Below are 15,309 nucleotides of genomic sequence, written 5' to 3' on the forward strand. Positions count from 1 at the left end.
GGGTAAGTCTCAAAGCTTTGCACACCTGGATTGTACAACATTTGCACGTTTTATTAAAAAAATTATTCAAGCTCTGTCAAGTTGGTTGTTGATCATTGCTAGACAGCCATTTTCAATTCTTGCCATAGATTTTCAAGCAGATTTAAGTCGAAGCTTGTAACTAGGCCACTCAAGAACATTCAATGCTGTCTTTGTTTTAGGTTATAGTCCTGCTGAAAGGGGAATTACTCTGTCACTTGGAAAGCAGACTGAACCAGGTTCTCTAGGACTTTACCTGAGCCTAGCTCCAATCCTGTTTCTTTTTAGCCCCCCCCAAAAAAACTCCCTAGTCCTTGCCGATGACGAGCATACCCATAACATGATGCAGCCATCACCATGCTTGAAAATATGAAGAGTGGTATTCAAGATTGTTTTGGCTTTGCCCCAAACATAAAGCTTTGTGTTCAGGACATAACATTTTATTATTTTCCCAAAATTTTTGCAGTTGTACTTTAGTGCGTTATTACAAACAGGACGCATGTAATGGAATATTTTGTACATGCTTCCTTCTTTTCACTCTGTCATTTAGGTTAGTATTGTGGAGTAACTTCAATGTTGATCCCACTTAGTGTGTAATGGCTCTGAAAACTGTTTTAAATCCACCATTGGCCTCATGGTGAAATCCCAGAGCGGTTTCCCTCCTCTCTGGTAACTAAGTTAGGAAGGACGCCTGTATTTGCAGTGATTGGGTGTGTTGATACACCATCCAAAGAGTAATTAGTAACTTCTCGATGCTCAAAGGGAAATTTAGTGTCAGCTTTTTTTAACCCTCTACCTTTCCGAGGGATTGGAAAACCTCCCTGGTCTTTGTGGTTGAATCTGTGTTTGAAATTCACTGCACGACTGAGGGACCTTTGTGGGGTACAGAGTTGAGGTAGGCATTCAAATCATGTTAAATACTATTATTGCACACAGTCTATGCAAATTGTGACTTGTTAAGCACATTTTTACTCCTGAACTTATTTAGGCTTGTCATAACAGATGGGTTGAGTACTTACTGACTCAATGGAAAGATTTCTATATGCACTGATTTATCCCAGACATTCTGAGGAAGTAAAATAAGAGGTTAAGAGATGAGCAAGTGAAATGGGGAAAGTGAGGCACCTGTCTCGGACAGGTCTGAACAAAAGTCAAGAACCCCCCCCCCCCGACACACACACACATAGTTCATGCCCAGTAGTCTAGCAAAAAAATACACTATCCACCCTATAGCCAGGAAGCAGAAACAGGTGCTATCTCTTACCGCGACACAGCACCAGACTGACTCTTCAGCTCCACTATACACAATGCATTGTCATTAGCGTTGCGTCAATGTGATGTTCTACCTGCTACACAGGGTGTTTTGAGAGTGGAGAGTAGTAGAGGGAAGTGTCTTTATTCTATTTTGCCTGCTGTACTGTACCATATTCATCGACTTGTGCATAAGTACAATAGCTTTGGCCAAAACCTGGACAAGTACCCATTAAATTGTTGCTAGTGGTTGTACTAAATGATCCTCTACGTTCACAGGTTGCTTTTGTTTAAATTGTGAACCTAGCTAGTAGGACTGGGCTATATGGCCAAAATATATCACAATATTTTTGACGATATTTGATGTTTTTGAATAATACAAGTTCTAAATATGCTTTCTGAGTAGTTCATGACCCTAGGGTGGCAACACATCAATTATAAGTGATTTCAATGGGGCTTTCTCCATTTATACTGTTCAGTCCAAATTAATATTATTTTCAGAATTTTCCATTTCTGCATTTCCTGCACATTTATTATAACACTGTGCCATGCTGCGTGATATGGGTAAAAATAATCTAGGCCTAGTTATTATTCTAAGTCTATAGTTGGAGGCATCTTGAATACATTGTTTGACTTGACGACAAATGAATAATCCAGTGAGGAATTATTGACAGGATAGGAACAAGTTTGATATTTGATGACCCTAATTAGATATTTAATGAAGAATGAAAACGTGAAATGTATCCAGCCAGCCAACATATTCATGCTTCGCCTATTCCCCTCTGATGCGATACCGTTTCACAAACATGCTTATCTAGGCTTAAACCAGCACTGGTACCAGGCAGTATTAGCTAGCTAGCTAACGTTGCGACACTTAGCCGCTAATGCTAATCGCTAGTTAGTACTAACACAAATGATTTCAGCAGCACCTTGCTAAGAAAAGACAAACTAGCAAACAGTCGTTTACAAGACAGTAAGATACGCAAACGAATAGTGAAATTACAGAACGCTTGTGGAAAGCAGCATGTCACCAACATTGTTGCATCCGCCTGACCATGCGGGCCGAAGAAAGTGCTCGTGACTCCGCGGTCAAGCAACTGCTCTCTCCTTGAGTGACAGAGGGGGCAGGGCTTTGTGTGGCTCGCGGCATACAGCAGCAGGAGGGGGAGAGCGATGACTTGAGAAGCAAGAGTAAACTCTGAGAATGGACATTCCACGCGCTGGAGTTGCATATCACATTTAACAAACCAAACATTGAAATACCGTTAAAGGTCAAGTAAAAACTCAAACTGGTCTGTGTCTATACCGTTATATAGTAAACTGCGGTATACCGCGTGGTGTGTAGTCGAGGCCATATGCAACCAAAATGCACTTTTATTTTTCATTATTTCAATTCACAAGATGGCATGAACGCAACTTCAGCCATCGAGAATTGAACCTCTGTGATTCTTGAGCTTGGACACTGACCATTGGATGTGAAGCAACGCGAGCACAACACAGGCAGTGAAGCAGCTTTCACTGATTTCAAAGGAAGCATTTCCTCAACTGCTGATGGCAATCCCGGACGCCCGATGGCTATAATGTAGCAGGGCCGTGAGACTGACTCAAACACAGATTATATATCTATACACACACACACAGAGAATTCTGAGAGATATATACACACACACACTGACAGGCATGACTATTTATGCTCAGCAACACAGAATCAGATGAATGGGTACAATTTGACAGTTCTAAAGATTCACCCATACACTCTTACTCTGTCAATCTCTTTTCTCTCTTGCTCTGTCACGAACGCACACGTACACACCAGAGCTGTAGCAGTTATGTGACCGTATGGAAAAAGATGGCATGACAACACAGGTATTTCATATCTAGCTGTTCTACTAGCTCAAATAATCTTCATCCTCCAACTCACTCTCCTCCTCTTCCTCCTCCTCTGCATTCTGAGCTCTGGCACTCTCCAGTCCTGCAAATGTAACATTAAACCGCCCACACCACTCTCAATGGAGAGGAATGGCGCTGCAATGGAAAGCAGACGTTTTATATGCTCCTCACCAATTCTGCTATTTTGTATGGTTTTTCCCTGTTCTTAACATTTTTTTGGACACATTTTGTCCGCCATCGTTTCCTATGACTAGAGCTGTTGCTGTGACCGTGTTACCGCCACACTGGCCGTTATGGCCGGAGTAAAATTCCATGTGACCGTTGAGTCACGGTAATCTCCTTTCATACACTCTGGACATGCGTTGGTAGTACCCAACTTGCTAACGACCATCAGGTCCGAATGGCCTGGTACTCCGGGCTGTATTGTCCCTCTAACCACAGACATCAATGGAAATGCAATTGGAAATCACATCAAACACTTCATGAAAAACAAGTAGGCCTATTGTACTTTTTAAAACTCACCTCACTGTGATGGTCAATTTGAAGAAAGAAATTCAACAGCAGGTTGAAGCAGTGTTAAAATGTGGATGTTTCGAAAGCATAACACAACAAAATGGACAGCGTTTTCAAAGGGGAATTCAAAACGCCCATACGCACATTAGCGCATATGCATAGGCTTATGAGCCCTAGCCCGAATAAAAATAAATAATAAACCTGAATAAAAATGGACAATTTAGGGCATCCCGAGTGGTGCAGCGGTCTAAGGCTCTGCATCGCAGTGCTTGAGGCGTCACTACAGACCCGGGTTCAATCCCAGGCTGTGTCACAGCCAACTGTGACCTGGAGACCCATTGAGGCGTGGCACAATTGGCCCAGCGGTCATCCGGGTTAGGGGAGGGTTTGGCCGGCGGGGATTTCCTTGTCCCATCACGCTCTAGCGACTCCTTGTGGTGGGCCGGGTGCCTGAATGCTGACTTCGGTCGCCAGCTGGACGGTGTTTCCTCCGACACATTGGTATGGCTGGCTTCCGGGTTAAGCGAGCAGTGGGCCAAGAATCAGTGAGGCTTGGCAGGGTAGTATTTTGAAGGACGCATGACTCTCAACCTTTGCCTCTCCCGAGTCCCATTGCCGCAACTCCTGTATGGACTAGACTGTCTACCAATAAGCTATCATGAAATTGGGGAGAAAAGGTGTACAAAAAGTACAAAATATAAATATGACAAATTTGAGGAAAAGTCTGAGTGTGGACTGTATTATTATACATACTGGATGAAATTGTTACCTTTTTATAACTATATTCTCTCAGTAATAAAGCCCTTTAGTGGGGAAAAACTCATTCTGATTGGCTGTTGTCTCATAGCCATGGTTGGGCCTGGGAGGGCATAGGCCCACCCACTTGGGAGCCAGGCCCAACCGTGGCTACGCTCTTACCCAGTCATGTGAAATCCATACACTGGGTCTAATGAATATATTTCAATCGACTGATTTCCTTTATATGAAATGTAACTCAGTCAAATCTTTGACATTGTTACATGTTGCATTTATATTTTTGTTCAGTATAATTTTACATATGAGTAAAGACTAGATTAAATTGAGAATAGTCTGATGGGTGAAAATATGATCACTTGTTGAGACAACAGCTGTGTAGCCTGAGGCAAGGAACAGAGCACAAGATTGTTTTGCTACTCAAATCATCAATAGCCTGTAGCCGTACCATGCAGCCCATTATATATTTTGGATTTCTAAGACATTCTAAGGTTTATATCATTCACAACTAAAGCTGCCAAATAACTACATCTAGCATAAAGGACCTGTTTCATTGTTACCTCAACATAGCTACTTCATATGCACACTCGTTCCATAATGGGGAAAAAATATCCTTTCTCTTTTATTCAGTTCAATTATATTCTTACTGTAAAAGAATGGTGCGAGACTCGTATCGCGTATCTTGTGAGCTTGAACAAGCCTATGGCATGGAGCATAGCCAGATAACTAACATGCAGTAGGCCAACTTAATACTCTGTTCTTCTGAAATACATTTTCTTCATATCATATCATAATGTTTTCGTTTAGACCTGACTCAAATAAATAATGGATTTGTGACGGTGTCTATTAAATCGATTTATTAGACTTTTAGTAGTTGTTCCAAAAGTGAGCATCAGCAGCTTGTATGCGTGACGAAACAGCTGGTGCACAATTTCTAATATTAGCAAAGTCTCGAGGTTCTGCTCGCCTGAGTTAAAATACCTCATGATGAGCCTGTAGACCATACTATTTACCATCTATTTATAACCACAAACTGATGCTGGCACGAAGACCTCGCTCAACGAGCTGTATAGGTCCATAGTCAAACAAGAAAACGCTCATCCAGAAGCGGTGGTCCTAGTGGCCGGTGATTTTAATTCAGGAAACCTGAAATCTGTTTTACCTCATTTCTACCAGAACTTTTTACTCACCTTTACTCAACACACAGAAAATCATAGAAAGCTCTCCCTCGCCCTCCGTTTGGTAAATCTGACCATAACTCTCTCCTCCTGATTCCTGCGTACAAGCAAAAACTCAAACCGGAAGTACCAGTGACTCGCTCAATACAGAAGTGGTTCAATGAAGCAGATGCTAAGCTACAGGACTGTTTTGCTAGCGCAGACTGGAATATGTTCTGGGATTCCTCCTATGGCATTGAGGAGTTTTAACACATCAGCCACCGGCTTCATTAATAAGTGCATTGACGATATTGTCCCCACAGTGACCATATGTACAGTGCATTCAGAAAGTATTCAGACCCCTAGACTTTTCCCACATTTTGTTACATTACAGCCTTATTCTAAAATGGATTAAATAAAAATACATTTAAAAATCCTTATCAATCTACACACGATAACCCATAATGATAAAGCAAAAACAGAAATACCTTATTTACATAAGTATTCAGACCCTTTACTATGAGACTCGAAATGAGCTCAGGTGCATCCTGTTTCCATTGATCGTCCTTGATGTTTCTACAACTTGATTGAAGTCCACCTGCGTTAAATTCAATTGATTAGACATGATTTGGAAAGGCACACACCTGTCTATATAATGTCCCACAGTTGACAGTGCATGTCATAGCAAAAACCACGCTATGAGGTCGAAGGAATTGTCGGTAGAGCTCCGAGACAGGATTGTGTCGAGGCACCGATCTGGGTAGGGCATTAAAAATGTTCTGTAGCACTGAAGGTCCCCAAGAACAATGGAAGAGGTTTGGAACCACCAAGACTGTTCCTAGAGCTGGCCGCCAGGCCAAACTGAGCAATCAGGGGAGAAGGGCCTTGGTCTACAAGGTGAGCAAGAACCCGATGGTCACTCCGCGAAACACAACACAACCAAGCCACACTGCTTCTTAACACAGCGCGCATCCAATCCGGAAGCCAGCTGCACCAATGTGTCGGAGGAAACACCGTACACCTAGCGACCTGGTCAGCGTGCACCGCGCAAAGTAGAGAAATAATGGGGTGCAAAGGAGCAAAATAAATAAATACAGAAGGGAAAGAGGTAGTTGTTTGGGCTAAATTATAGATGGGCTATGTACAGGTGCAGTAATCTGTGAGCTGCTCTGACAGCTGGTGCTTAAAGCTAGTGAGGGAGATAAGTGTTTCCAGTTTCAGAGATTTTTGTAGCTTGTTCCAGTCATTGGCAGCAGAGAACTGGAAGGAGAGGCGGCCAAAGGAAGAATTGGATTTGGGGGTGACCAGAGAGATATACCTGCTGGAGCGCGTGCTACAGCTGGGTGCTGCTATGCTGACCAGCGAGCTGAGATAACGGGGGACTTTACCTGGCAGGGTCTTGTAGATAACCTGGAGCCAGTGGGTTTGGCGACAATTATGAAGCGAGGGCCAGCCATCGAGAGCGTACAGGTCGCAGTGGTGGGTAGTATATGGGGCTTTGGTGACAAAACGGATGGCACTGTGATAGACTGCATCCAATTTATTGAGTAGGGTATTGGAGGCTATTTTGTAAATGACATCGCCGAAATTGAGGATTGGTTGGGTCCGTTTTACAAGGGCATGTTTGGCAGCATGAGTGAAGGATGCTTTGTTTTGCGAACTAGGAAGCCGATTCTCGATTTAATTTTGGATTGGAGATGTTTGATGTGAGTCTAGAAGGAGAGTTTACAGTCTAACCAGACACCTAGGTATTTGTAGTTGTCCACATATTCTAAGTCAGAGCCGTCCAGAGTAGTGACGTTGGACAGGCGGGCAGGTGCAGGCAGCGATCGGTTGAAGATGCATTTAGTTTTACTTGTATTTAAGAGCAATTGGAGGCCACGGAAGGAGAGTTGTAATGGCATTGAAGCTCAGAGACTCACCAGCAGCAAGAGCTACATCATTGATGTATACAGCGACATCATTGATGTATACAGAGAAGAGAGTCGGTCCAAGAATTTAACCCTGTGGCACCCCCATAGAGACTGCCAGAGGCCCGGACAACAGACCCTCCGATTTGACACACTGAACTCTATCAGAGAATTAGTTGGTGAACCAGGCGAGGCAATCATTTGAGAAACCAAGGCTGTCGAGTCTACCGATGAGGATGTGGTGATTGACAGAGTCGAAAGCCTTGGCCAGGTCAATGAATACGGCTGCACAGTGTTGTTTCTTATCGATGACGGTTAAGATATCGTTTAGGACCTTGAGCGTGGCTGAGGTGCACCCATGACTGAAACCGGATTGCACAGCGGAGAAGGTATGGTGGGATTCGAAATGGTTGGTTATCTGTTTGTTGACTTGGCTTTCGAAGTCCTTAGAAAGACAGGGTAGGATAGATGTAGGTGTGTAGCAGTTTGGGTCAAGAGTGTCCCCCCCTTTTAAGTGGGGGATGACCGCAGCTGCTTTCCAATCTTTGGGAATCTCAGACGACACGAAAGAGAGGTTGAAAAGGCTAGTAATAGGGGTGGCAACAATTTCGGCAGATCCTTTTAGAAAGAAAGGGTCCAGATTGTCTAGCCTGGCTGATTTGTAGGGGTCCCGATTTTGCAGCTCTTTCAGAACATCAGCTGACTGGATTTGGGAGAAGGAGAAATGGGGAAGGCTTGAGTGAGTTGCTGTGGGGGGTGCAGTGCTGTTGACCGGGGTAGGAGTAACCAGGTGGAAAGCATGGCCAGCTGTAGAAAAATGCTTATTGAAATTCTCAATTATAGTGGATTTGTCGGTGGTGACAGTGTTTCCTATCTTCAGTGCAGTGGGCAGCTGGGAGGAGGTGCTCTTATTCTCCATGGACTTTAGTGTCTCTGAACTTTTTTGAGTTTGTGTTGCAGGAAGCAAATTTCTGCTTGAAAAAGCTAGCCTTGGCTTTTCTAACTGCCTGTGTATATTGGTTTCTAGCTTCCCTGGAAAGTGTGGCTTGCAAACTTTCACAGATTACAAAGTGAAATACAGCCACAAGCTGCCCAGTGACGCAAGCCTACCAGACGAGCTAAATGCCTTCTGTGCTCGCTTCGAGGCAAGCAACATTGAACCATGCCGTAGCGGTTTCGGACAACTGTGTGATCATGCTCTCCGTAGCCGATGTGAGCAAGACCTTTTTAAACAGGTTAACATTCACAAGGCCGCAGGTCCAGATGGATTACCAGGACGCGTACTCTGAGCATGCGCTAACCAGTTGTAAAGTATCTTTACTGACATTTTCAGCCTCTCCCTGACCAAGTCTGTAATACCTACGTTTCAAGCAGACCACCATGTGCCCAAGAACGCCAAGGTTAACATGTCTAAATGAGTATCACCCATTAGCACTCACAGCTGTAGCCATGATATGCGTTGAAAGGCTGGTCATGGCTCACATCAACAACATCTTCCCAGACACCCTGGACCCAATCCAATTTGCATTCCGCCCCAGCAGATCCACAGATGATGCAATCTTTATTTCACTCCACACTGCCCTTTCCCACCTGGACAAGAGGAACACCTATGTGAGAATGCTGTTCTAATCAAATCAAGATTTATTGGTCACGTACACATGGTTAGCAGATGTTTTTGTGTGCATGTGCGAAATGCTTGTGCTTCTAGTTCCGACAGTGCAGCAATATCTAACAATTCCACAACTACCCAATTAACACGTCTAAGTAAAGGAATGGAATAAGAATATATACACTACCGTTCAAAAGTTTGGGGTCACTTAGAAATGTCCTTGTTCTGGAAAAAAGCTGAATTTTTGTCCCTTTTTAAAATAACATCAAATTGATCAGAAATACAGTGTAGACATTGTTAATGCTGTAAATGACTATTGTAGCTGGAAACGGCTGAATAAAAAAATGAATAATAATAATTGTATATCTACATAGGCATACAGAGGCCCATTATCAGCAACCATCACTCCTGTGTTAGCTAATCCAAGTTTATCATTTTGAAAGGCTAATTGACAATTAGAAAACTTTTGGCAATTACGTTAGCACAGCTGGAAACTGTTGTTCTGATTAAAGAGCAATAGAACTGGCCTTCTTTAGACTAGTTGAGTATCTGGAGCATCAGCATTTGTGGGTTCGATTACAGGCTCAAAATGGCCAGAAACAAAGACTTTCTTCTGAAACTCGTCAGTCTATTCTTGTTCTGAGAAATTAAGGCTATTCCATGTGAGAAATTGCCTGATGGCTGATGATAATGGGCCTCTACAACTATGTAGATATTCCATTCAAAATCAGCCGTTTCCAGCTACAATAGTCATTTACAACATTAACCATGTCTATACTGAATTTCTGATCAATTCTGTTATTTTAATGACCAAAAAAGGTGATTTTCTTTCAAAACAAGTACATTTCTAAGTGACCCCAAACTTTTGAACTGTAGTGTATATATAAATATATGGATGAGCAATGACAGAGCGGCATAGGCAATATGCAGTAGATACAAAAAATACAGTATATACATAAGAAATAAGCAATACAAGATATGTAAACATTCTTTTTTTGTTATTTAACCTTTATTTAACTAGGCAAGTCAGTTCAGAACAAATTCTTATTTACGATGATGGCCTAGGAACAGTGGGTTAACTGCCTTGTTCAGGGACAGATTTTTACCTTGTCAGCTCGGGGATTCGATCTGGGAACCTTTCGGTTACTGGCCCAACGCTCTAACCACTAGGTTACCTGCCGCCCGTTGTTATTATTACATTATTAAAGTGACTAGCGAACCATTTATTCAAGTGGCCAATGATTTCAAGTCTGTATGTAGGCAGCAAACCTCTCTGTGTTAGTGATGGCTGTTTAACAGTCTGATGGCCTTGAGACAGAAGCTGTTTTTCAGTCTCGGTCCCAGCTTTGATGCACCTGTACTGACCTCGCCTTCTGTATGGTAGCGGGGTAAACAGGCAGTGGCTTGGGTGGCTGTTGTCCTTGATAATCCTTTTGGCCTTCGTGACATCGGGTGCTGTAAGTGTCCTGGAGGGCAGGTAGTTTGCCCCCGGTGATGCGTTGTGCAGACCGCACTACCCTCTGAAGAGTCTTGCGGTTGTGGGCGGTGCAGTTGCCGTACCAGGCGGTGATGCAGCCTGACAGGACACTTACATTTTTCAACCACGCCACAAATTTCTTGTTAACAAACTATAGTTTTGACAAGTCGGTTAGGACATCTAATTTGTGCATGACACAAGTACTTTTTCCAACAATTGTTTACAGACAATTTATTTCACTTATAATTCACTGTATCACAATTCCAGTGGGTCAGACGTTTAAATACACCAAATTGATTGAGTCAATTGGAGGTTTACCTGTGGATATATTTCAAGGCCTACCTTCAAACGCGGTGCCTCTTTGCTTGACATCATGGGAAAATCAAAAGAAATCAGCCATGACCTCCGAATATTTTTTTGTAGACCTCCACAAATCTGGTTCATCCATGGGAGCAATTTCCAAAAGCCTGAAGGGACCACGTTCATCTGTACAAACAATAGTACGCAAGTATAAACACCACGAGATCACGCAGCCATCATACCGCTCAGGAAGGAGACGCGTTCTGTTTCCTAGAGATGAACGTACTTTGGTGCAAAAAGTGCAAATCAATCCCAGAACGACAGTGAAGGACCTTGTGAAGATGCTGTAGGAAACTGGTACAAAAGTATCTATATCCACAGTAAAACAAGCCCTATATCGACATAACCTGAAAGGCCGCTCAGCAAAGAAGAGGCCACTGCTCCAAAACCACCACTGGTGCACAAACTAGATGGCATCATGAAGGAAAATGATGTGGATATATTGTAGCAACATCTCAGGAAGTTAAACTTGGTCGCAAATGGGTCTTCCAAATGGACAATGACCCAAAGCATTGTGTTTACAAAGAACTAATTGACTGAGAGATAATGTAAACACCCAACACAAAGTTGCGTCAAAATGGCTTAAGGAAAACAAAGTCAAGGTATTGGAGAGGCCATCAAAAATCCCTGACCTCAATCCTATAGAAAATTTGTGGACAGAACTGAAAAAGCGTGTGCGAGCAAGGAGGCCTACAAACCTGACTCAGTTACACCAGCTCTGTCAGGAGGAATAACTGACCTAAGACGGGGAATATTTACTAGGATTAAATGTCAGGAATTGTGAAACTGAGTTGAAATGTATTTTGCTAAGGTGTATGTAAATTTCCTACTTAAACAAGTCAACATATACATACAGTTGAACACTTTTTTTGGTTACTACATGATTCCATATGTGTTAATTCATAGTTTTGATGTCTTCACTATTCTTCTACAATGTAGAAAAGAGTCCAAATAAAGGAAAACCTTTGAATGAGTTGGTGTGTCCAAACTTTTGACTGGTGTTGGTGGAATGTTTCCTGTTAGTTAGATACAACTGTACCAAATTCAATGCTGTCTCCTTAAACCCATAATGCAGTAATTTTGTTAAAATTAGTTAATGATCCACTAAATCAAATGCTGCACTGAAATCTAAAAATAGTACACCCACAAATCTGCTATTATCCATAGCACTGGGCCACTGGTCAGTTATGTCAACAAATGCAGTGGTAGTGGAATGGTTTTTGCAATAAGCATGCTTCTGATTGGCTGTGATCAGATCATTTTTTTCCATGTATTCCCATATTTGTTTCCTCACAATACCCTCCAATATCTTAGAGTGAAGGGAGTAGACTGATTGGTCGACTATTGGCAGGAGTAACGGGTTCTTTGCTATCTTTTGGGATTTGGACACTGTTTATCCTACGTTCATACATTTGGAAATTGCCCCTTTTCCAGTGACCAATTAAATATGTACAGTTGAAGTCGTAAGTTTACATGCACCTTTAGCCAATTACATTTAAACTCAGTTTTTCACAATTCCTGACATTTAATCCTAGTAAAAATTCACTGTCTTAGGTCAGTTAGGATCACCATTTTATTTTTCAACAACTTTGGAAGTATGCTTCGGGTCATGACCCATTTGCGACCAAGTTTGAACTTCCTGACTGATGTCTTGAGATGTTGCTTCAACATATCCACATATGTTTCCTTCATGATGCCATTTATTTTGTGAAGTGCACCAGTCCCTCCTGCAGCAAAACACCCCCACACCATGATGCTGCCACCCCTGTACGTTCATCTCTAGGAGACCGAACGCATCTCCTTCTCGAGCGGCATGACTGCTGCTTGGTCCCACGGTGTTTATATACCGACTTGCCAAACTATAGTTTATTAACAAGACATTTGTGGAGTGGTTGAAAAACGACTCCAACATAAGTGTATGTAAACCTCTGACTTCAACTGACTTCAAATGCATTAAGAAATCCCACAAATTAACTTAAGGCACACCTGTTAATTGAAATGCATTCCAGGTGACTTCCTTATGAAGCTGGTTGAGAGAATGCCAAGAGTGTGCAAAGCTGTCATCAAGGCAAAGGGTGGCTACTTTGAAGAATCTCAAATATATTTTTATTTGTTGAACACTTTTGGTTACTACATGATTCCATATGTTTTTTCAGAGTTGTGATATCTTCACTATAATTCTACATTGTGGAATAGTACAATAGTAAAATAAAAATAAAAACTTGAAATAAGTGTAAAGTAAGTGAGTGTAAAGTAAGTGTAAAGTAAGTGAGTGTAAAGTAAGTGTAAAGTAAGTGTCCAACCTTTGACTGGTACTGTATGTCAATGGGTCGTTTTCTTCCCCTCATTAGACTGTGGAATACTGTAGGGCAGCTACCTTGGGCGACATCTTTTTTTCCTTTTATATATACTGACAACCTTCCTTATGCTTTATCTGAAACTCACGCTACTATATTTGTAGACGATACAACAATATATACAGCAAGATGAATTTGCTCAACAGGTACAACAAGCTCCACAAGTAATTCTGGGAAAAATCAAGGAGTGGGTTTGGCCCGAACAAAATTGTTTCGAACGTTATAAAAAATATTTTAAAAAACAAGGTTTGTTGGTTTGTTCTACGAGGAAAGGTCAACACAACATGAGATTACGATTTAAGCATGGGGAGAGTACGAATTGAGAAAGTGTCAGAAACCAAACTACTAAAAGTGCAGCTAGGCAACTGCTTATCCTGGTCGTCTCAAATAACTAATCTACAGTATGTCAGTGTCTTATGTCTGTTTTTTAATTTGTGTTTATATGTGAAAATGTGCTTGTATTATAAATTGTATTTTAATGTTCAAGGAATCCTGGAAGCTTAGTCCAAATGAGGAGTAATAGAGATCCTAGTAAAAATCAACCATAGTGCCCTCCACGCTCATCAATAAGCTTAGGACCCTGGGACTGAACACCTCCCTCTGCAACCGGACTTCCTGACATGACGCCCCCAGGTGGTAAGGGTAGGCAACGCTGACCCTCAACACGGGGTCCCCTCTGGAGTGAGTCCCCGTACTCTCTGTTCACCCACGACTGCGTGGCCGGGCACAACTCCAACACAATCATTAAGTTTGCCGGCGACACGACGGTGGTAGGCCTGATCACCTCCGTGTGATCAAGTTCCTCCGTGTCCACATCACTAAGGATCTATCATGGTCCGCACACACCGACACAGTTGTGAAGAGGACCTGACAACGCCTTTGGATGTGGAAAAGTTTTAGCATGGGCCCTCAGAGCCTCAAAAAGTTCTACAGCTGCACCATCGAGATCCTATTGACTGGCTGCATCACTGCTTGGTATGGCAACTCCTTGGCATCCGACCGCAAGGCGCTGCAGAGGGTAGTGGGTACGGCCCAGTACATCACTGGGGCCAAGCTCCCTGCCATCCAGGACCTCTATACCAGGAGGTGTCAGAGGAAGGACCTAAAAATGATCAGACTCCAGGCACCTTAGCCATAAGACTGCCAAGTAGTTATTCCGGGTAGCTATTTGGTTATCTGCATTGACCCTTTTTACACAAACTTTTTTTTGACTCGTCACATACGCTGCTGCTACTGTTTTATCTGTCACTTATTCCTAGTTGTATGTATATAACTACCTCAATTACATCGTACCCCTGCACATCGACCCGTTACTGGTACCTATCTTGTATTTCAACGAGGAACACAGACTGAGACCAAGGTCTCTTTTACAGCTGGGCCCTGCGTATACATGTTTACACATACAGTTTAGGTACAATGATTAAGAAACTACACAAGACACAAATAAAATGATCACAGATGACAAAAAAACACAACAGAACATACAGCAGCAGATGATTACATTTACACACATTTATTCCCCTAACAACACAAGAACTTGCATTACCCGAAACCGTTACAAGCAATACAAAAATACAAATCAAGAGTCTTGAAGTTTAAGTTTAGTCTCCCAGGCTATTCCATAGGCGAGGAGCGAAAACAGGAAAAGACAGCCATACCCATCTCTGTGGAAATCGCATGGGCCTCAAGTGTAATCCATGTTTGCTGGTTTTAGGAATTATGTAGGTAAGTATATAGGCAAGTTGTCATTACGCGTTATGTATTTATGTTTAACTTTTCTATTATTTCTCTAGCTCCGACTGGGACACATCGTTTTGAAGAGGCATCCAAGTCGGAAACTCCTGGCATTTCTAGAGCTCCCGACTTTCCGACCTGAAGATCACTGATGTCATGATTTGACCCCCCCCCCCCCCTCCCCCGAGTTCCCAGGTGTCTTGCAAGCACAGTTAGTCCTATACTGTAATCATAAAGTTCAGTTGAACCTCCTGAACACATTCCAGTAGGGTGAGGTGAG

General features: G+C 42.5%; 1 protein-coding gene across 6 annotated transcripts in view; it reads left to right on the forward strand.

Moving 5' to 3' along the window:
* Nucleotides 1–15,309, forward strand: part of LOC109865500 (myosin phosphatase Rho interacting protein) — a 102,453-nt gene that overhangs the window by 39,544 nt on the left and 47,600 nt on the right. The gene's annotated exons all lie outside the window — the stretch shown is intronic.

This window comes from Oncorhynchus kisutch, linkage group LG20, assembly GCF_002021735.2.
Source record: "Oncorhynchus kisutch isolate 150728-3 linkage group LG20, Okis_V2, whole genome shotgun sequence".
NCBI classification, from domain to species: domain Eukaryota; kingdom Metazoa; phylum Chordata; class Actinopteri; order Salmoniformes; family Salmonidae; genus Oncorhynchus; species Oncorhynchus kisutch.